Genomic DNA, 23,658 nt, shown 5'->3' on the forward strand with positions numbered 1-23,658 from the left:
CACCCAGTCACTGACAGGCACCCAGATACTGACAGACACCCAGTCACTGACAGGCACCCAGTCACTGACAGGCACCCAGATACTGACAGGCACCCAGATACTGACAGACACCCAGTCACTGACAGGCACCCAGATACTGACAGACACTCAGATACTGACAGGCACCCAGTCACTGACAGACACCCAGATACTGACAGACACCCAGTCACTGACAGGCACCCAGATACTGACAGACACTCAGATACTGAAGGCACCCAGTCACTGACAGACACCCAGATACTGACAGGCACCCAGTCACTGACAGACACCCAGATACTGACAGACACCCAGTCACTGACAGGCACCCAGATACTGACAGACACTCAGATACTGACAGATACCCAGTCACTGACAGACACTCAGATACTGACAGACACCCAGTCACTGACAGACACCCAGATACTGACAGATACCCAGTCACTGACAGACACTCAGATACTGACAGACACCCAGATACTGACAGACACTCAGATACTGACAGACACCCAGTCACTGACAGACACCCAGATACTGACAGACACCCAGATACTGACAGATACCCAGTCACTGACAGACACTCAGATACTGACAGACACCCAGATACTGACAGATACCCAGTCACTGACAGACACTCAGATACTGACAGACACCCAGATACTGACAGATACCCAGTCACTGACAGACACCCAGATACTGACAGACACTCAGATACTGACAGACACCCAGATACTGACAGATACCCAGTCACTGACAGACACCCAGTCACTGACAGATACCCAGTCACTGACAGACACCCAGATACTGACAGACACCCAGTCACTGACAGACACCCAGATACTGACAGACACCCAGATACTGACAGACACTCAGATACTGACAGACACCCAGTTCCTGACAAACACTCAGATACTGACAGACACCCAGTCACGGACAGACACCCAGATACTGACAGACACCCAGTTCCTGACAGACGCCCAGTCACTGACAGGCACCCAGATACTGACAGGCACCCAGATACTGACAGACACCCAGATACTGACAGACACCCAGTTCCTGACAGACACCCAGTCACTGACAGACACCCAGATACTGACGGACACCCAGATACTGACAGACGCCCGGATACTGACAGACACCCAGATACTGACAGACACCCAGATACTGACAGACACCCAGTTCCTGACAGACACCCAGTCACTGACAGACACCCAGATACTGACGGACACCCGGATACTGACAGACGCCCGGATACTGACAGACACCCAGATACTGACGGACGCCCGGATACTGACGGACACCCGGATACTGACAGACACCGAGTCTCCAATAGTCATAAAGTCACTGTTAGACACCCATTCACGAATAGACAGCCAGACTAGACCAGTGCCCAACAGGCGGGAAAACGGGAGAATTTTCCGCCCCCTTTTTCTGGGTGTACTTAATGGATTGAATCTCAGAGGGATTTGCGCTGGAAAGCAAGGCCTCGTCCCGCTGGAGAGGCCGGCAGCATAGAGCTGAGGGGGCCACTGCGCATGTCCCGATCTATCAGTACGGAGATACATTGACCCCCCCCCTCCACCATCACTGGCCTTCCAATGGTTCCCCAGCATCCCCACCTCCCCCATTGGTGAGGAGCAGTTGTAAACCCCGCAGGTGGAAACTTCTTCCAATGCGGGCCGATGAGGGAGGGTGGGGTTGCTAATCATATGGAAATATCAATTACAGTTGTTGTCTCCAGTCATGGACAGACACCCAGCTACTGATAAACTGCAATTTCTTCTCTCTAATCCCACCACCTAAGCACTCCCCAAGTGTCCTCTTGGTTCCCCATAAGTCGCTCCTTACCCTAACTTGCAAACACATCGTCGTTCCTTCAACTTTACTGAGTTAAAGTCCTGGAATTCCCTCCCTAACAGCACTGTGGGCGCACCTACGCCTCATGGACAACAGTGGTTGAAGAAGGCAGCTCAGCGCCACCTTCTCAAGGGCAATTAGAGATGGACAATAAATGCTGACCGAGCTGACAATACCCAAATCTCTTGAATGAATTTTTTAAAAACATTCCCTTTTGAAGAAACTAACAAGTCGCAGTGAATCATTAAATAACTAGAATGTAAACAGAGTAAGTAAAAAAGAAAATTCTGGGAAAGATAATTGGAAGGAGCTTGTATCATTGTTACAAAATGATCAGGGGCTGCTTGTTGTTCAGTGTCCATCAGACCAACCAATAATATTCACAGAGGTGTACAGCACAAAGGAAGATCCTTCAGCCCTTCAAGTCCGTGCTGGTCAAAGACAAAGGGCCTTTTAAGAGCCTTTTGGATAAGTACATGGAACTTAGTAAGATCGAGGGTTATAGGTAAGCCTAGTAGGTAGGGACATGTTCGGTGAAACTTGTGGGCCGAAGGGCCTGTTTTGTGCTGTAGTTTTTCTATGTTTCTAAACCATCCAACTATTCCATTTTCCAGCACTTGATCCATAGTCTTGTTTGCTTTGGCATCGCAAGTCCATATCTAAATACTTACTGAATGTTGTGAGAATACCTGCCCCATCCTTTCAGGCAGTTACTTCCAGACTCCCACCAACCTCTGAGCGAAAAAGGCTTTCCTCACACCCCCTCTCAACTTCCCACCGCTTACCCTAGTCATTAATTCCTTCCACGGTGGCACAGTGGTTAGCACTGCTGCTTCACAATGCCAGGGACCCAGGTTTGATATGCAGTTTGGGTTACTGTCTGTGTGGAGCCTGCATGTTCTCCCCATGTCTGCATGGGTTTCCTCCAGGTGTTCCTGTTTCCTCCCACAGTCTGAAAGATGTGCTGGTTAGGGTGCGTCGGTCATGCTAAATTCTCCCTCAGTGTACCCGAACAAGCGCCGGACTGTGGCGGCTAGGGGATTTCAAAGAACAACACAGCACAGGAAACAGGCCCTTTGGCCCAACAAGCCCGGGCCACCATTTTAACATTGTGAATGCCCTCTTCTCCCTTTGACCTTTGTCTACGCCTATTGGACTCCACAATAAAGGAACCATAACCAGATTGAGGGACGCCTAATTTAGGGACAATTTGTTAACACCAATCAGCCTAAGAGCACATTTTTGGGGTGTGGGAGGAAACCGGAGCACCCGGAGAAAACCCACGCAAGCACGGGGAGAATGCGCAAACTCCCACAGACACCGGCCCAAATCCATGTATCTGCACAGCAAACAGTGATAGTCACTGAGCTGTCATGTTGCCCTTCAGTTGGTCCAGTTTAAGCAAACACTAACGACGTGAAGCACTAGGCAACTCTCGAAGCAACATCCAAGAGCAGCCCTAGCACGACCCATCGCGTGTATGCCCCTTGTTGGACAACAAGGCGGACCGAATCTCCTGTGGATGAAAAAAAAGACATCAATCAACATGCAAAACTTATAAAGACATTCACGGAATCCCCAGAAGCTCAAACGTAAGACGAGTGAGCCATAAAATATGTTGGACGGTCCGTAGGAATCAATTGATTCCCAGGAACGTCTTAAGACTCTTGATCTTTATTTAGAACAAACTTTCGCAGTATTAATGTAAGCTGGCTCGCAACTAATAAATGAACTTTTAATTTTAACAAAGGGAAATGCTTTTCCCTGTCTACTCTATGAACCTCGTAATTTTATACATCTCAATCATGTTCCCCCCCCCACCGACACAGTCTCCTCTGCTCCATGGAAACCACCCCCCCCCAGCCTGTCCAATCTCTCTTCATAACTACAATGATTGGCAGGATCTTGTAACTACACAATAGCCCTCAGGTGTGGAATGAAGGGCGTGGGCAAAGGAACTAAAAAATAATTACACACTGTTGAAAATGTGAAAGAAAAACTGAGAATACAGCAGCAGTCAGCAAGCCAGTCAGCAAATCAGTCAGCAACTGTGAAAAGAATGAGTCAACGTTATTGAGACATTAACTTGTCTGCTGTCCATTGGAATCAGTCGCTCATTGCCAGTTTCTGAAATAAAAATGTCATCCTGTCTTTTGCTGCCTCCTATCGCCGCTTTCTTGCCGTTTGACACCTTGCTGATTTGAAGCCGATAGAATGGCGTTGAGGCCGTGCGCTATTAACAGCGACTTGCAAAGAACGAATATAATGAACTTTAAACAGCTTCAGCAGTTAACTGGTGTGGAACAGACAGCTCTGAATACACACACACGCGTGATGTGAGTACAGCATTCCCACCTGCCATGCCCACCTCGCGTTCGCTCTTAGTCAAGTGGAACAGTTAGAAAAGAAGTCAGCCTCCAAACAATAAATGTTCTAGAATTTTCAAGATTTTAACCCGTTGTGGTGGATCACCCAGTGGGTTTCGGTAGCCTGACTACATTGGCAGGGAAAGTATTCATTTCGGCTGAAAAATGATTTTTCATCCACATAAGAAAGGTGGTGGTGGCAGCTGTCCCTCGATTTGAGGGTCACGAGTTTCTACCATAGGCCTTCCCGAGGTTCTGAGGGCCATTTCTGCAGATCTTTGGGCACGTGAGATAATACATCCCAGGACGTGCAGGATTTGTTCCCGCTATCTTTAGCTGTCCTGCCTCATTGATAAGACGTTGGGATTGACTGGATGCTGCAGCTGGTTGGACATGCTGACCATTTGGTAGCAATTTAGCAATCTACCACCCATTTGGCATTGCCAATCCCATCTAACCCAGACATCTTTAGAGTGTGGGAGGGGGGGAAACTAGAACACCTGGAAGAAACCCATGCAGACATGGGGAGAACGTGCAGGCTCCACAATGACCCGAGGCTGAAATTGAACCCAGATCCCTGGCGCTGTGAAGCAGCAGTGCTAAGCACCGTGCCATCATGTCGCCTTAGTGCATCACTAGATGTGGGAAGAGACTTGGAATGGAGCGGGGCTTCAGCTGTCACTGTGTTGCTCCAGTAAGTTTCTTTGAAGCTCATTCTCAGTTTGGGCAGCAAATTCATGTTCCATTCATTGCTGCCCGGAGAAGCTGGTGATACGGTTGAAGAGAGACGCTAAGAATCACATACAAGACAATCTGAGTAAGAATGGTAGCTTTGTTTCCCTGCTAAGTGAAGGCTGTGTCCGTGAAGACTTCTTTCACATCTATGCAAGATGATCGCTTATATCGAATCCAGCTCCTCATTCCCGTATCCGTTGAAATGGAATTCAAGTTCTTAAATGGCCATGATGGGATCTGAATTCATACCTTGCTGGATTATCACTTGAACACAGGAACAGGAGTGGGCCATTCAGCTCATCAAGTCTGCCATTTCGTGCGATCATGGCTGATCTGCGGACTAACTCCATATACAAAAATGTATCCGTCTCAGATTTAAACTTAGCAACTGATCCAGCATCAACTATCTTTTGTGGAAGGGAATTCCAATACTCTAAACCCCGTTTGTGTGTAGAAATGTTTCTTAACATCTCTCCTGAAGGGTCTGGCCCTAATTTTTAGACTATGCTGTTGTGAAGTTGAGTTTGTAAAGATATAAAAGAATTGTAAAAATGCTAAACAGAAAATAGTGTGTGGTCCCTTTAACAGCCTTCATGGGCCAGGGCATTGAGTTTAAAAATTGGCAAGTCATGTTGCAGCTTTATAGAACCTTAGTTAGGCCGCACTTGGAATATAATGTTCAATTCTGGTCACCACACTACCACAAGAATGTGGAGGCTCTGGAGAGGGTACAGAAAAGATTTACCAGGATGTTGCCTGGTATGGAGGGCATTAGCTATGAGGAGAGGTTGGAGAAACTTGGTTTGTTCTCACTGGTACAACAGATGTTGAGGGGCGACCTGATAGAAGTCTACAAGATTATGAGAGGCATGGACAGAGTGCCTTGTCAGAAGCTTTTTCCCAGGGTTAAAGAGTCAATTACTAGGAGGCAAAGGTTTAAGGTGCAAGGGGCAAGGTTTAAAGGAGATGTACGAGGCAGATATTTTACACAGAGACGTAGTGGAAGCGGATCAGTAGTGACTTTTAAGGGGTGTCTTGACAAACACATGAATAAGATGGGAATAGAGAGATGGGATCCCTGGAAGAGTAGGGGGTTTTAGTTCAGTCAGGTAGCATGGACGGTGAAGGCTTGGTGAGACGAAGGGCCTGTTCCTGTGCTGTAATTCTCTTTGTTCTTTGTTCTAAAATCTAATTTTGAGTTCAGTGCTTGGATGCAGCATACACACAAACTCTGAGTTGCAACATTTGTTTCAAAGGCCAAGCATCAGAGTTGCTTTGGTAACAGGCTTTTGCATTTTTGGCAGCCTATCGGTTTAAAAAAGACAGTCAGCTATTAAAAATCTATCAGATTTGAATTTGTTGTTGTTGACAACCTCAGACCAATCATGGTATAAGAAAATTGCAAGGACATCACAAGTATAAAGGCTGGCGTAACAGCCATCTCAGAGGAACATCTCTAGAGCCAGAACCAGGACCAACTGAAGCAGTTAAAGGCAGTTAAGGCCAGTTAGATCAACTCTGTCAGCTTTAGATGTGTCTTAAGAGAATTCACCATTTAACCAATGAAAAGTACCAAACTTGACAGCGCTTACAGGCAGCGGACAACTACAGAAGAATTCCAAATTTTTCCAAGCCATCAGACCTGGCTGTATATAGCTTTTTTGAGAGTGATTAAGATTCTGTTATTATTATTTTCGTACTGAATGGTCCTCGTCTTTACTTGAACAACATTTCAGTCAAACCATTCTTTAATTAAAATATTACTGGTTTAGTTAAAATTCCTGGCTGGTTGAATAAATTAACTTGTTAATATTTCATTAAAGTGAACGTCAGTCTTTATAGCAATGAATGTCTAAATGTTAATGTAGAACAGTTAACACCTTCCCAAACACTTTTACCAGATTACAAAGTGAGGTAATGGGGATTAATCTCTGGGTCATAACAGTGCTCCTACTTCTAGAATCTCCAACCAGTGGAAATAGTTTATCTTTATCTATCTTGTCTTTTCTTCTTAGTATCTTGAAGACTTTGATCAGATCACCCCTTAATCTTCTAAATTCTGGAAAAAACAAGCCTAATTTGGACAATCTCTCCCCTGAAGTCCAGGTATGATTCTTGTAAACCTACACTGCACTTGCTCTAAGGCCAATATATCCTTCCTGAGGTGTGATAAGAACATAAGAACATAAGAAATAGGAGCAGGAGTAGGCCATCTAGCCCTTCGAGCCTGCCCCGCCATTCAATAAGATCATGGCTGATCTGACATGGCTCAGTTCCACATTCCCGCCCTCCCCCCATAACCCTTAATCCCCTTGCTTATCAAAAACCCATCAACCCGCGTCTTAAAAATATTTAGCGAGGCAGCCTCCACCACTTCAACGGGCAGAGAATTCCAGAGATTCACCACCCTTTGAGTGAAGAAGTTCCTCCTCAACTCCATTCTAAACCGCACCCCCCTTTGTCTTGAGGCTGTGCCCCCTAGTCCTACTATCCTTTCTGAGCAGGAAGAATCTCTCCACCTCTATCCTACCCATCCCATTCATCATCTTATATGTCTCAATGAGATCTCCCCTCATTCTTCTAAACTCTAACGAGTACAAGCCTAGTTTATTCAGCCTCTCCTCATAGCTCAACCCCCTCAACTCTGGTATCAGCCTAGTAAACCTCCTCTGCACTCCCTCCAAGGCCAAAATATCCTTGCGTAAGTGCGGCGCCCAAAACTGCACACAGTACTCCAGCTGCGGCGTCACCAGTGCCCTATACAGCTGCAGCAAGACCTCCCTGCTTTTATATTCAATCCCCCTCGCTATGATGTCCGGATCTGCTCACCGTTATCCAAGTGGGGTCTAACCAGGATAACTGTGGCATTACTACTGCATCCTTTTACTCCAGTCATAGGTAATAGAATCATAGAATCCCAACAGCACAGAAGGAAGCCATTCAGCCCATTGAGTCTGTACCGACCACAATCCCACCTAGGTTCTATTCCTGTAACCTGCATTTACTCTGCCATTTGCAGCAGGACTTTGCCACAGTTCATGCCGAGGACTGGAGGCAGCATTGTTGGGAATGTTATTCTCCAATCTCCTGAGGGTGACCAAGTTTTAAACCAAACCCTAACCCGAACCTTAACCTTAACCTTAACCCTAACCCTAACCCTAACCCTAACCCTCCCCTGACACTAGGGCAATTTAGCATGGCCAATCAACCTAACCCGCACATCTTTTGACTGTGGGAGGAAATCAGACACCTGGGGGAAACCCACGCAGACACAGGGAGAATGTGTAGACCCCACACAGACAGTGGCCTGAGGCCGGAATCGAGCTATTGCTAACTATTATGCCACCGTGCCACCCCAGTCCTCTGGATATAAAGACCATTAACCTACTTGATTTTTTTTTGCACTTGTTTGTGACATTAAAGGTCACAAAAAGGCACCTGACCTCCGTGTGTCTTTGGGAAGCCATTGTATTTAACTTTGAACCATCAAGAAAGTACCCTGATCCAGTCCAATATGGATAATCTCATTCTTGCTTAGATTGAAATCCATCTCCCATTAGCCCATTCAACCAGTCTATCAATATCCCTGTACAATTTTCATCCACACTGTCCCACAATGCTGCCTAACTAGGAGTCATACCTTAGAGGTCCTGGATTGTGAGTTCAGTAACATGAACACAAAGATCAGGGGTTAGGATAGAAACCCGTCAACCTCTGACTCAGAGGCAGGCATGTGGCCGACTGAGTCAGGGCTCAGTGATGAGGACGCCAGCAATGTAGCCCGAGTTATGGTGGATATGGGACATTCCAGTCACTCTAACAGGTGATTATGGGCAAATTCCCAAAGAAAACATGTTTGATCAACCCTTTTACAGCGGAGACTCTAACCTAAGACATCTTCTCATAAAAAGAGATTCCCATTAGTTTCATTTAGAATCTCAAATACCGTGACGCATTTCTCTGAAATATATATCCCACCTGGGATTAATTTTACTGGGAAATAAAGCAATTGGAAAAGCAGAAAGAGGGGAAAACGGCTTCACGGATTTGGAGCAATGTGTCACGTCTCTAACTGGATTGCTTTAACAAAGGATACTAAGTTCTGCTTCTAGACACTTGGCAGGATGACGTGCCCCTGTTTGAAATGTATCATTTTTGGAAATCAGAAGCATTGCATTGCCTTTTATAAAACTTGGTCAGCCTCAGGAGGTTGGACGATAACATTCCCAACAGTGCTGCCTCCAGTCCTCGGCATGAATTGTGGCAAAATCCTGCTTTTTACATCCACAAATGGCAGTCAACCTCATGATCATAGAATCCCCACAGTGCAGAAGGAGGCCATTTGGCCCATCAAGTCTGCACCGACCACAATCCCACCCAGGCCCTATCCCCATAACCGCGCATATTTACTTTGCTAATCCCCCTGACACTAGGGTCAATCCAGCATGGCCAATCAACCTAACGTGTGCATTTTTGGATTGTGGGAGGAAACCGGAACACCCGGAGGAAACCCACACAGACACGGTGAGAACGTGCAAACTCCACACAGACAGCAACCCAAGCCGGGGATTGAACCCGGTCCCTGGCACTGTGCGGCAGCAATGCTAACCACTGTGCCACCCTTTAATGATGGATAATGTGAGTAGCGTCACAGGAGGGTGGTAGGCTAATAGTTTGGTAGGTAGGTCAGCATTGCAATGTTCTAACTATGCTCGGGAGTTGTGGGTTTTAAACAAAACAAAAGGACATAGCTAGCGCTCAACATTCATTGACCAGCCATACACACCAAACTCTTGCTACCATTTACGCCGTGGAGATCTTACGATCCCTCCATTGGTGCATCCCCACCACGGGTCTCCTGGCAGCTATATATCAATCCACGCCTGGTCATATTACCTGTTGAAGGGAAATCACTGGAATGTGTTCAGCTTTTCCTTTACCTAGGCAGCCATCTGTCTCATGGATCAGATGTGCCAGCATAGCTTTCTATAAGCTATGATACTGAGTGTTCGACAACAAAGTCCACAAAACCCTACTGTACAGAGCAGTGGTCATCATCACAGTCCTGCACTGCAATGAGACCCAGACTGTTCATCAGCAACACCTAAACGTTCTGGGGAAATCCCACCAGCCATACCCTCCAGATGTATTGGGAGGTCTGTTAGAAACTCGGACCCCTTTAACAATAAAGCGGGTCTTGCTTCAGCGGCAATTGAGAGCAAGTGATGTTCATTGAAACTCATACTTAAGGGCTGGGTTTTTTCCTGGTTGGGGATTTGGTCTCTGAAGGTGGAGAGGATCCAGAGGGAAGAGTGGAATCCGGTATTTGTACTGAACTAAATTATCGCAATAAAACAGTTGTAAATTGTCCTGCTGTCTTCTGCTGCCTAATTCAGGAAATGGGTGTTCATCTGTAAAATATGTACATGGAGTACTGTGCGCAGTTCTGGTCGCCTCACTACAGGAAGGATGTGGAAGCTATTGAGAGGGTGCAGAGGAGATTTACAAGAATGTTGCCTGGATTGGGAGGCATGCCTTATGAGGATAGGTTGAGGGAGCTAGGTCTCTTCTCCCTGGAGAGACGAAGGTTGAGAGGCGACCTGATAGAGGTTTATAAAATGTTGAGAGGAATAGATAGGGTGGATTCTCGAAGGCTATTTCCCAGGGCTGAAATGGTCGCTACGAGAGGACACAGGTTTAAGGTGCTGGGGAGTAGGTACAGAGGAGATGTCAGGGGTAAGTTTTTCACTCAGAGGATGATGAGTGAGTGGAATCGGCTGCCATTGGTGGTGGTGGAGGCGAGCTTGCTGGGGTCTTTTCAGAGACTTCTGGATGAGTACATGGGATTTAATGGGATTGAGAGTTATAGATAGGCCTGGTAGGTATGGATATAATCGGTGCAACTTGTGGGCCGAAGGGCCTGTTTGTGCTGTAGTGTTCTATGTTCAAACACTCATGTCATTCTTAAAGCCTGCTCTACAAGTATTCAAGCCAAACTCCCACAAAACCAATTTCAGTGAACTGGACACTCTGGCCTTATTTTAATTCTAACTGCTGGGCGGACTTGAAACTGGGAGCGTTTCAGATCTGATTTTTAGACCCATTCTCGGGTGCCCCCATACTCACTCCGCCTGAAAAGATATCAGCGATTCTGAATCGTGCTGCAGAAACCTGTGGACGGGGCTTATCGCACCCGAAACGCTGCAGATCCAATCGGAGCTTTCAACTGTGCGTGTGCAGTAAAAAAAAAGTTCCCCTGCCACATTGCTCCTGGGCCGGATTGTGCCTCTCCCTGGCCCCCACAGACATTGCCCCACCCCCACAACAGAACTGTCCCCCTTATCCCCCCCCACCCCCACTACCCAGACTGATTGCGGTCCCCTGCCCCCCCCATTCACCCCCCACTGATCGCACTCTGCAGAGTGGCAGCAGACCACCCCCCCACGCCTCCCTGCGCCCCCCCTGCCTCCCCCACCAGACAGCCATCTGACCCACCACGCTCACCCCCGCCCCCTAACAGAGAGCCCTTTGGCCTGCGTCCCTCCCCGTCACCAGGGAATCATCCTCCCCAATTCTCCCCCCCACCCCTTCACCTCCCACCCCCCCCCTTTAACTAGTAAGGATCAATGAGGGGTAAGTGTATTATGGATGAACCACGGTTGGCAGGAAAGCGGCACAGAAAGAAAGTTAATTTCAAGAGAATACTTAGTAAAATGCAAGAATTTAGTATGAGACTAATATGTTATCTATGGTGCATAGAGTTCATTGATGAACACAAGTTTTACTTAAATACCAGATGGCAAAGAAACTTGCTCAACAGAGCCAGTCAGAGCTTGTATTTATTCCAGGGCATTTGGCATAGCCAGGCTGAATGTAACATCTTGGCTTAGCAATTTACAAAATTAAATGTTGACTCAAAAGTGTAGCCAAGAATCATAGCAACAGAAAACAAGATGTATGCATTGGGAATGCATACCCAAGACAGAATTTTCCATCCATCAGTCATAAAGCTGTCTAAAACCTCACCCCCACCCACTTCCTTCAGACCCATTGCAAAAGTATTGATAATGTTTCCACTTTGGCAGAATTAATTTTTTCATAGGTTGTGACAATTGCTACCTATCCCTAATCACCCCTTGAAATGGTGTTGATGAGATGATCTCCTGAACCATTGCTGTCCACGGGCTGTTGATATACCCAGAGTGCTGTTCGAGGAAGGGATGTGCAGGATGAAGGTCCATTCTGTGAATACTGATCTAAGTGATGACCCTCTGAAGAAATAGTGAGATTTAACAAGAAACATTCAGAAACAAAACTGCACGCACTGTTACAACAATGGATTCATTCAGGGGCAGCAGGGTTTAGCGTTGCTGCCTCACAGCGCCAGGGACCCGGGTTTGATTCCTAGCTTGGGTCACTGTCTGTGGGTGGGATTTGAACCTCGGTCGCTGGTAGAATGTAACCGATGATAATATTGGATCTGTTGCAGTGTGCCCAATGGTAATAAGCTGTTACCATTCTCCCTGTGTCTGCGTGGGTTTCCCCCCGGATGCTCCGGTTTCCTCACACAGTCCGAAAAACGTGCTGGTTAGGTGCATTGGCCATGCTGAATTCTCCCGAACAGGTGCCCGAGTGTGGCGACTGGGGGATTTTCACAGTAACTTCATTGCAGTTTAATGTAAGCTTGCTTGTGTCACGAATAAATAGACTCTAAGCTTTATTTTGCTGATCCAAAATCTCTGCTGTTATACATATATATGGTAGCCTTAAGTGGACAAACTGAACATTATGATTTTTAATTCGCTGCATCCCTCCTCTTTTTAGTCAATGATGGCACAGCCTGTTTCAATGGCTGCTTTTCAAAAGTATAAGCAATAAACTTTAACATAACCTGAGCATTCAACTTCACCACTAATGTATTATGTGGGAGATAATGACTGCAGTCACCAGACTAGAAATTCAGAAGGCAATGCTCTTGGGGCTATTGATCTTGCAGAAGGAACTCTTTAAGTGTAGCCAATAAAATATAACAAAACTTACTCCAATTTAGAAAGCAAAGAACAAGATTTCATAAAGAAACTTCATTACTCCAACTCTCGAGGTCTCACCCTGGGCCACTCCAAGCAATTTAACAATTCCCAAAAGGTTCTTATTTATACTGATCAGCTGATCATCACATCATTTTTGTCGTTGGTTACACAGTTTATTAGGTCAGCTGACCCTTACAGCTTGTTACCATTGGTCACAGTACAAAGGATTCAATATTATCATTGGTTATATTCCAACAGTGACCCAGGTTCAAATCCCACCCCAATGAATGGTGAAATTTGAATTCAATAAAAATCAAGAATTAAAACTCTACTGATGACTATGAAATCATTGTCGATTGTCATAAAAACCAACCTGGTTCACTAACGCTCTTTAGGGAAGGAAATCTGCCGTCCTTACCTGTCTGGCCAACATGTGGCTCCAGATCCATGGCAGTGTCGTTGGCTCTTAAAATGTTCTCTGAAATGACCAAGCCAGCTGGTCAGTTCAAGGACAGTTAGGGATGGACATTAAATGCTGGCCCAAATCCCATGAAAGAGTACGTCTTTAGAAGGTCTAACTTTTGTATTAATTAGACAATGCACTCAGTCATATATAATGAGATGAATGATTTCTTCAGCAATTAAAAACAGTTTACTTTGTCACATAATCACATTAATATTGTGGACATTGACATTCAGAAGTAGGATATCATTTCTCCGAACGAGAACAATAAATTATATTCAGGGCCTTCTGCATTGAGTGCATTCTCTCGTCACTTCATGGTGATGCGCACACATGGCCTCCTACTGTTGCTTTTGGCCATTGTGTTGATTTTCCTGATGAGCGATAAACAAGCAAACTGAGCATCACTGAAAAATGACATTTTGTTGAAGCTTTTCATCTTGCACTCATCAGGACAATCAGCTGCAAGAATAGCAATGTTGGGGGTTTGGTGAACAACAACTTTATACTGTATGAGAAGAATGTGCTAACTGGCTGGCAAGTGGGTTCTGATTGGTAGAGATATTGCTATGGAGAATACACCAGTTGATGGTGACTGACAGTTAACTGCCAAGCAGTGCCTGAAAGTTTGGTTTAAACTTTACTCTGATTGGTCAATGGCTTGAGAAAGTTATCGTGCACTTTAAACTCTGATAGTTATCTGTCTTTCTCAATAGCTTCTCAGCATAATTGACAACCAACAATTATTTGTGTTTTGATTGCCCATTTGATATTTTCAACATCATTAATGTTGCCTTAATCGTGTGTAATATGGTCAATTTGGTAAATTGTCTCATTTACCTCTTGACTAGTACATCAGAAGATAATTATTTCATATACTTTGATCTGATTTGATTTATTATTGTCACATATATTAGTATACAGTGAAAAGTAGTGTTTCTTGCACACTTTACAGACAAAGCATACCGTTCGTAGAGAAAGAAAGGAGTCAGTGCAGAACGTAGTGTTAATATCATAGCTAGGGTATAGAGAAAGATCAACTTAATATAGCTTAAGTCCATTCAGAAGTCTGATGGCAGCAGGGAAGAAGCTGTTCTTGAATTGGTTGGTATGTGACCTCAGACTTCTGTATCACTTCCCCAAAGCAGAAGGTGGAAGAGAGAATGTCTGGGGTGAGTGGGGCCCTTGATTATGCTGGTTGCTTTTCTGAGGCAGCAAGAAGTGTAGACGGAGCCAATGGATAGGAGGCCAGTTTGGGTGATGAACTGGGCTACATTCACAACCCTTTATAGTTTCTTTGTGATCTTGGTCAGAGCAGGAGCCATACCGAGCTGTGACACATCCGCACAGGATGCTTCCTTTGGTGCACTGTAAAAGTTGGTGAAAGCCATATATTGTAATTTTGGGGAGGGATTAAATAGGTTGTTAGTGCATTTTTCCTGAGCTGTTGTTATCTTGCTCAAGCATAAGTCTCTCAAAAGTATATTTCAATTACATATTGGAGAATGAAAGTCTTTTTTCTTTATCCTGTGTGATTGCGAAACCGGCCACTGCACCTCTGAAATGTCACAGTCTCTTTTGTCAATGTGGGTGATGGCTCTGAACACAACTCAAAAAGTGATAGTAAAATAAAATCAAAGTACTGTGGATAGTGGAAATCTGAAATAAAAAGCAGCAAATACTGGAAAGACAGATCTGACAAAATCTGTGGAGAGAGAAACAGAGTTAACGTTTTCAGTCATCAGGCTCACAATGAGGTTTCCTTTACATTAGAACCATTGAACCATAGAATCCCCACAGTGCAGAAAGAGGCCATTCAGCCCATTGCACTGACTCTCCAAACAAGCAATCCACACAGACCCTCCATTCTGTGCTATATGCATAACCATGCAAATGCATCATAACTGATTGGCCTAACCTACATACCTATGGACACTAAGGGGCAATCTAATATGGTCGGTCCAAATAACCTGCGCATCTTTGGAATGTGGGAGGAAAGCAGAGCACCTGGAGGAAACCCACGCAGACATGGGGAGAACGTGCAAGCTCCACACAGATAAACATCCAAGGCTGGAATTGAACCCGGATCGCTGGCACTGTGAAGCAATAGTGTTTACCTCTATGCCACCAAGCTGCCTCTTTGAGGAGGCTAAGTGTAGCCTGGATGATCCCTTTGCTGAACACTTCCATTCTGTTCACGAGCCTTTCCTACCAAATGCCATTTTAACTCACCATCTTACTCCCATGCCCACATTTCTGTCCTTGCTCTGCTGCAATGTTCCAGTGAAGCCCAACGCAAACTGGAGGAACAGCATCTCATTTTCTGATTAGAAACTTTGTGGCTTTTTGGATTTAACATTGAGTGCAACATTTTCAGATCAGGAACTCTCTTCTCCAGTTTGATATTTTATTTTTTTTCCCAACCCTCACAGGGCCATTTGTAACTTGTTTTGCTTTCGCAGAGTGCTGACCTTTGTCCTGCTGTTAACACATTCTTCTACCTTACCTTTATGTCATTATTGCCACCTTCTTTAGTCTTGAAGAGTCTGATAACCCTCCCTTCATCTTGTGACCCCCCACATCGAACCATAGAAAATTACAGCTCAGAAACAGGCCTTTTGGCCCTTCTTGTCTGTGCCAAACAATTTTTTGCCTAGTCCCACTGACCTGCACTTGGACCATATCCCTCCACACCCCTCTCATCCATGAACCCGTCCAAGTTTTTCTTAAATGTTTAAAGTGACCCCGCATTTACCACTTTATCCGGCAGCTCATTCCACACTCCCACCACACTCTGCGTGAAGAAGCCCCCTCCAATATTCCCTTTAAACTTTTCTCCCTTCACTCCTAACCCATGCCCTCTGCTTTTTTTCTCCTCTTGCCTCAGTGCATTCACTCTATCTATACCCATCAAAATCTTATACACCTCTATCAAATCTCCCCTCATTCTTCTACGCTCCAGGGAATAAAGTTCTAACCTATTCAATCTCTCAGCTTTTCAAGTCTCAGCAACATCCTTGTGAAACTTCTCTGCACCCTTTCAACCTTATTTACATCCTTCCTGTAACTAGGAGACCAAAACTGTACACAATACTCTAAATTCAGCCTCACCAATGCCTTATATAACCTTACCATAACACTCCAACTTTTATACTCAATGCTCCGATTTATAAAGGCCAAGCATTGACATGTTTGTCAATCCGTCCTGAGCGCTCATCAACCCTTCAGCTCATTTGGCCATTTATGGATGAAGGTTGTAATGAGGCCAGGAGATGGATGGCCCAAGCAGAACCCAAATTGAACATCAGTGAGAGGATGATGTTGAGTAAGTGCTGCTTGGTAACATTGTTGACAATACCTTCCATCACTTTTCTGATGATCGAGAGTAGACTAATGGGCCAGGAGTGGTCACCGATTGGATTTGCCCTGCCTTGTGTCAACAGGACATATCTGGGCAATTTTCCACATTGTGGAGTAGATGTCTGCGTTGTGGCTGTACTGGAACAGATTGGCTCGGGACGCAGCTAGTTTTGGAGCACAGGTCCTCAGTAATATTGCTGGAATATTATCAGAGACGAGTCATTGTTTTGCCCAATGTATTTCTTGTTCGCATATGGAATAAATCAAATTGGTTAAGGATTGCCACTTGTGATGTTGGAAACCTTTCCAAAATTTGGCACAAGCCCCCACTATTATTAAGGAGCACTTTTCAGGGCCAATTAGCCTGGGTATATTTATGTCCTTTCCAGTGTCTAAGTCAATGCCAGGTGGTCCATTTGTTTTCTTTTATTTTCTGTAGCTGTTTGCTAGGCCGCTTCAGAGTCAACCACCTTGCTCTGGGTCTGGAGTCACGTAGGATAGAACAGGTTCAAAATAAGGGGGAGTCAGTTTAGAACAGAGTTGAGGAGGAACTTCTTCTCTCAGAGGGTAGTGAATCTCTGGAATTCTCTGCCCATTGAAGCAGTGGAGGCTACCTCGTTGAATATGTTTAAGTCACCGGTAGATAGATTTCTCACCAATAAGGGAATTAAGGGTTTTGGGGAGCAGGTGGGTAAGTGGAACTGAACCACTATCAGATCAGCCATGATCTTATTGAATAGCGGGGCAGGCTCGAGGGGCTAGATGGCCTACTCCTGCTCCTATTTCTTATGTTCTTATGTAACAGGCAGGAATAGCAGATTTCCTTCCCTGAAGGTGACACAGTCAGGTTTTAGCAACAACCTTACGGTTTCATAGCTTTTAATGATTTTAATTAATTGAATTTAAATTCTGCTGGAGTGGGCTTTGAACTTGTGTTCACAGAGCATTTCTGGAATACTAGCCCCGCAATATTACCACTACACCACTATCTTCTGGAAATATAGAATTCAATATTGCACAAGTTAGATTACAGTTTCAGATTCCATTCAACGTATTTGTACAATAGCTTCTGTGAACCAGGTTGATTAAGTTTAGGTTTATCTATTAGAGTCACAAGTAGGCTTACATTAACACTGCAATGAAGCTACTGTGAAAATCCCTTAGTTGCCACACTCGGGCACCTGTTCGGGTACATCGAGGGAGAATTTAGCATAGCCAATGCACCAACTGACATGTCTTTCGGGCTGTGAGAGGAAACCAGAGTGCCCAGAGGAACCCCACGCAGACACAGAGAGAACATGCAAACTCTGCACAAACAATGACCCAAGCCAGAATTGAACCCAGGCAAGTCATGGGGGTTACAGATAGTGTGACATGAACCCAAGACCCAAAAAAAAATGAACCCATGACTTGCCTGAACTTGCAACATCTCACTTACTGTCCTGTCTGGAGACAATACACATCCCTTTAACCTGTGCTTAATGCTATCTCCACTCACATTGTCTGCACCTTTAAGAATTGATTAGCTGTAAAGACTCGCATTCTAATCAGTATTCTGTAAACTGTGTGTGCCGTTTATATGCTCTGTTTGAGACCAGAACTCTCCACTCACCTGACGAAGGGGCAAACCCCAAAAGCTAGTGGTGTTTACTATCAAATAAACTTATTGGACTGTAATCTGGTGTTGTGAGACTTCTTACTGTGTTTATCCCAGTCCAACGCTGGCATCTCCGCATCATTCCTGTTCTGGCCACTGCTTGTAAATTTGACCCACCCTGGTGCCATTTGGATATGAAGAACCGCAGAAACTCACCACACTGCAAAACCATCTCGGGCAAATGAAAACCAAAAGTTCTGCGGAGGCAGAAAGTGAAATCTAGAAGCAGATAAGGCTGGCAATTACACAGCAGGACTGGTGACATCTGCAGAGGGAGAAACAGAGGTAATGGCTGGAATTTTACTGTCCCGCCTGCCACGGGAAATCGTGGGGCAAACAATGGGAAAGCTCGTTGACCTCGGGTGGGATTTTCCAGTTTCAGGGCGAGCGAGGCTGGAAAATCCAACCCAATTGTCTCCAGGTTAAAGCGGATTCTGAGGTCTGAAACAAAAACGGAAAATGCTGGAAAATCTCAGCAGGTCTGGCAGCAAATAGAGCCAACCTCTCAAAGAGTCACCCAGCTTCAGAACATTGGCTCTGTTCTCCCTGTACAGATGCTGTCAGACCTGCTGAGATTTCCCAGCGCTTTCTGCTTTTGTAATGTTGACAGCTGAGCGCCGGAACTGGGGAATGTTTGAGATGAACAGCTCTTGAGCAAAATGCACACGCAGCCAGGGTGAAAGAAATAACAGAAGGTTCAGGGTGCAGAGCAGAAGTGATTAAAGTGCTGACACCGCAAGGCAAAGAGAGGTGAAATACAAGCAGAAGGTGGGCCCAGGGGAGATGTAAACAGTTGCAGTGGATTAGCAGATGGGGAAACCTGGAGGAGGCTTCAGAATCTGACTGAAGAAACTGGGGACTAGAAATCGGACATCAGATGCTGACAGGGAACTCTCTGGCTCCTGCCCAGCGTGTCCTGATCTGGGTCACTTTCCCGCAGCCCCATGTTTCTCCAGCGTGTTTAATCACACTGCGCCGCTGATCCTATCTGCTTTTTTTTTATCATGCGCACATCAAATTCACATGTCATCGGGCTCCTGAAATCACTCTTTACACTGGCAAGTGTCCCATTGCATTCATTTTACAGGAAGGCGTGTTACACCAACCTGGCAGCGTTTTGCCATCTGGGAGCGTGCTGACATCCTGCTGATTTCTCCTGTACGCTTAACTATTCCCTTTCCTCCAGGTAGCTCACAGATCAGCGATCTCTTAGATACACTATTGTCTGCCCATGGCGGGGAGGGTGCGGGTGTGAGAAGTGGGAACGCCATGACGTTCAGTCTGATTAGGATCCTCCTGGCACACCATTTTTGGACCTGACGCTGTTTTTTCTCTCTGTTGGAGTGGGGAAGTCCTGAAACGTCTGAATTGGAAACCTTCCAAAATGCAAGGCAGACATTTTTCACAATGAAAGACCATCATTTCCCCACTTGCTACTTTGATGAAGTGCCGGCATTAATTATTTACACCTTCCAAGCTTCAAATGCATCTTCAACATTGTGAGGAAAACCTCAAAGTTTAAGCTTCAATCACCATTTTCCCAGGACATTCCCACTGCCTCCATTGTAATTCTGAGGAAATGTCACAGGCCTGAGTCACTAGCTTGGTTTCTCCACTCTCTTTCCATGTTTGTATTTCAGACCCGCTTGGACTTGCCATAATCTAGTTGGAAGTGTCAAATTTCCACAGAGTCAAGGAGACTTTGGAATGTCAGGTGAAACCAAATTCCGAAGCTCCGATCACCATTCCCAAGTGCCAGCAATTTTCTCCGGGATAAGAGTGTGGGTCGTAAGCCAACATACGACGCTTAAACTTCATAGTTTATTTGTTAACATCACAAGTAGGCTCACGTTAACACTGCTGTGAAGTTATTATGAAAATTCCCTAGTTGCCACACTCTGGTACCTGTTCGGGTACACTGAGAGAGAATGTGCCTAATGCACCTAACCAGCACGTCTTTCAGACTGTGGGAGGAAACCAGAGCACGCGGAGGAAACCCACGCAGATACAGGGAGAACGTGCAGACTCTGCAAATCAAAGCCAAATCCCTGGCTAATCACTGTGCCACTGAACTTTCAACCTAGCTGGCTCAATTTTGGGGGTGAGTGTCTCATAGTCCCCTGCAATGTCATTGGAGCAAGGCCAGCTTCTCCATGACTCATGATACCTCTGAGGAGTCGTGAGATATAGGCCAGAGTTCTTCAATCTCGCTGGCAGCGGTAGCAAAGTGAATGAGGTCAGAGAATCCCAGCCACTATCTGGATTTGGGAATCTTTTGAAAGGTTAGTTCAAAAGATCGGCCCTATGCCCTTACAATGGCCCCCATTCATAATGAGCTCAGGTGGAGAAGCAGATATCCGGCCATCTGTTTCTGCTGATACAGTTCCCAGATGGACTTACATGAGTTTAAGTTTAAAGTTTATTTATAAGTGTCACAAGTGGGCTTATCTTAACACTGCAATGAAGTTACTGTGAAAATCCTCTTGACACCACACTCCAGCATCTGTTTGGGTACACTGAGGGAGAATTTAGTATGGCTAATGCACCTAGTCAGCACATCTGTGGAAGGAAACTGGAGCACCTGGAGGAAACCCACGCAGACAAAGGGAGAACATGCAAACTCCATACAGACAGCAACCCAAGGTTGGAATTGAATCCAGGTCCCTGGTGCTGTGAGGCAGCAGTGCTAACCACTGTGCCACCGTCTGGTACATAAGAATGCTTGACTGAGCTCCAAGACTCAGAAGCATTAGCTCAGCAGGGGTCTGTTTTGGCTGCTTGAATGTGGGGTGTGTTTTTTTGATTGTTTCACATGTTTATGAAGTTATAATAAGGTATTGTCTTTTTTTTTGTAAATGTCTGTGGATTTATGTAGAGAAGAATAAAAAAGTTGAAATGAGACAATGGTTCTGTTATTGATGCTACGGTGATCTGACTAATTGTTAATTTTATAGGGAGAGCTGGAGTTTTTTCATATTTTCTTTCCTCATTATTATTATACAGTTTATTGGGCTCTATGCATCATTGGGTAAGTAGGCAGTAAAGAGGCCTGAAGGCCTTGAAGGAAGCATAAAGAATATGGAGGGGACTGGAGGTTATGGAAGGAGCACTGAGGGCCTGAGATAGGCATGGAGAGGTGGGTGCAGTGTGAGGGGGGGTTGGTGTGAGAGATAAGGGAGCCTGGGCCTAACTGCTTTTAAAACAACTGGGGCGGAGTCCCAGAGAACTGAGGTGGACCTTTTAATCAGCCCACTTTGTAGGCACTCACTCTCCTTCTTGGCTTCCTGTGATCTGCTTCTGAGATCCACAGGCTTAACTCCATCCCACCCCTGCCTCCTTAGAGTGAAAATTGGATGTCATAGGTCCGTGTAAACCAAGACGGGTCTGTCAAGTCAGGCAATTTCCTGACCTGAGCTACTTGCCTGGGTAGGGAAAATCCAGTCCCAAGACAGTCGGATGGTTCCTGTCCTGTGGAATATTCCTGCTCCCTTTTCCCTAATCCTTTACTTCACAGACATCAGTGTGAGATTGTCCATTAAATGTAGCGAGTGACAAGGATCCCTTTTATGTAAGTTGTCTATTGCATTCAAAGGTACTGGTTTTCTGAATACTGAACTGACATTAAAGCATTTCTTTAGTATGTTCTCAGCATGTGAAACAAGTCCATTCACCATCTAGATGACCTTTTGAAACAGAAGGATATTGACCATTCTCACCATCAGCAGACGTACTGAAAACATTTTCTAATTATCGTAGAGTCTTGAAATCTTACATCCCAGGAGGAGACCACTCAGCCCAGCAAGCCTGTGCTGACTCTTTGTGTGATGTTAGTGTCCCTTTAAGAAAGGTCTTTTTTAAATCATGTTCACAACCTTAGGTGAAGTCATCGCTGGGAGGAGAAAAAAACTGCAGGTGGCAAGGGTTGATTTTAGTTTCATTTTGGCTGCAGTGTTAGAAGCATAGCTGAAATACATCTCTCTTTCTGTTCTTATTTTTAAAGTTTTCCCAATTAGCTGAAAGTATATCTTATTTACCAGCCTGCAGTAAAAAATAATCTGTGGACTGGTAGCTGCAGTAAAGAATCTTTATTTTGGTATTTGGGAGAGCTGATGGCTACAAACTGCTCTGAATTTTCAAGATCATTTGAAATCAGCATTCAATCCAAGGAACTGGATTCTGGTATTGTGTGAGATTTAGCCTGTGCAGTGATAAATCTGTTTAAAGGGTTTTGTTTATTGGATTTTGGTTTTAATTAGAACACATTAGAGAAATTCACAAAGAGTTATACATTATAGTGATTGTTTTGTTCTTTGTTTGTAATTGATAAAAATTCTTGCTAAATTTCTCAATATGCATGTTAACTATATTCTTATATAAACTTTGTTTGATTAAAAACTCCCTCGTGGGTCATTTGAACCATACCTGAAGTAAATGATTATCCCAGCCAAACTCAAAATGCAAAACTTATGATTCAGGCGGGCTTTGTAAAACACTTTGAAGTTTCTGTCCTGAACCATAACATTTGTAAGAGTGATCCAGACAGTCCCACTCCCCTGTTCTTGCCCCAAAGCCCTGCAGGTATCTCCTTTTCAAGCAAACAGCCAACTTCCCTTTGGAAGTGACAATTGAGTCTGCTTCCGATTAATTCCTCCAAACTCAACCCAGACTGGATTGCTAAGTGCGTCTTGCAGTGAATGATGTATGTCCCACATAGATTCCGCCTGTGACTTTTTCTTTTTCCGCGCAGTCATCACTGCTCGCAATCAGTTCTAGCACATCGCTCATTATGTGACTGATTTTATGTGTTTTGACTGCAGTCCAACATTACATTGAGATGACAGCTTTAAATGGTCTATTGGACACCTTTTTAATTAATACTTTGATTGAATTGCTCTGTCGTTCTTTATAACGGGCTACAAATTGCATTTTGCTCTGCTAACCAGTTGGGCAGCTCAATCATAAAATTTGGTCACTTGCCAAATAGGTCCGCAGCGCAAGTTAAAGGATAGCAGGAGGTGGGGGGGAGAAGCTTAATATTCTGCTCTCCTGCACTCAGCTTTCAGAGCCAGCAACTGTCCTCACAAGAATTGACACATTTCAGTATATTTTCACCACTCCCAGACTCTCTTCTACATTACAACAGTGACTATATTAGGAAAATCATCGGCTGAACAG

Source organism: Carcharhinus amblyrhynchos, chromosome 21, assembly GCF_965287045.1.
Source record: "Carcharhinus amblyrhynchos chromosome 21, sCarAmb.v2.hapA, whole genome shotgun sequence".
Classification (NCBI taxonomy): Eukaryota; Metazoa; Chordata; class Chondrichthyes; order Carcharhiniformes; family Carcharhinidae; genus Carcharhinus; species Carcharhinus amblyrhynchos.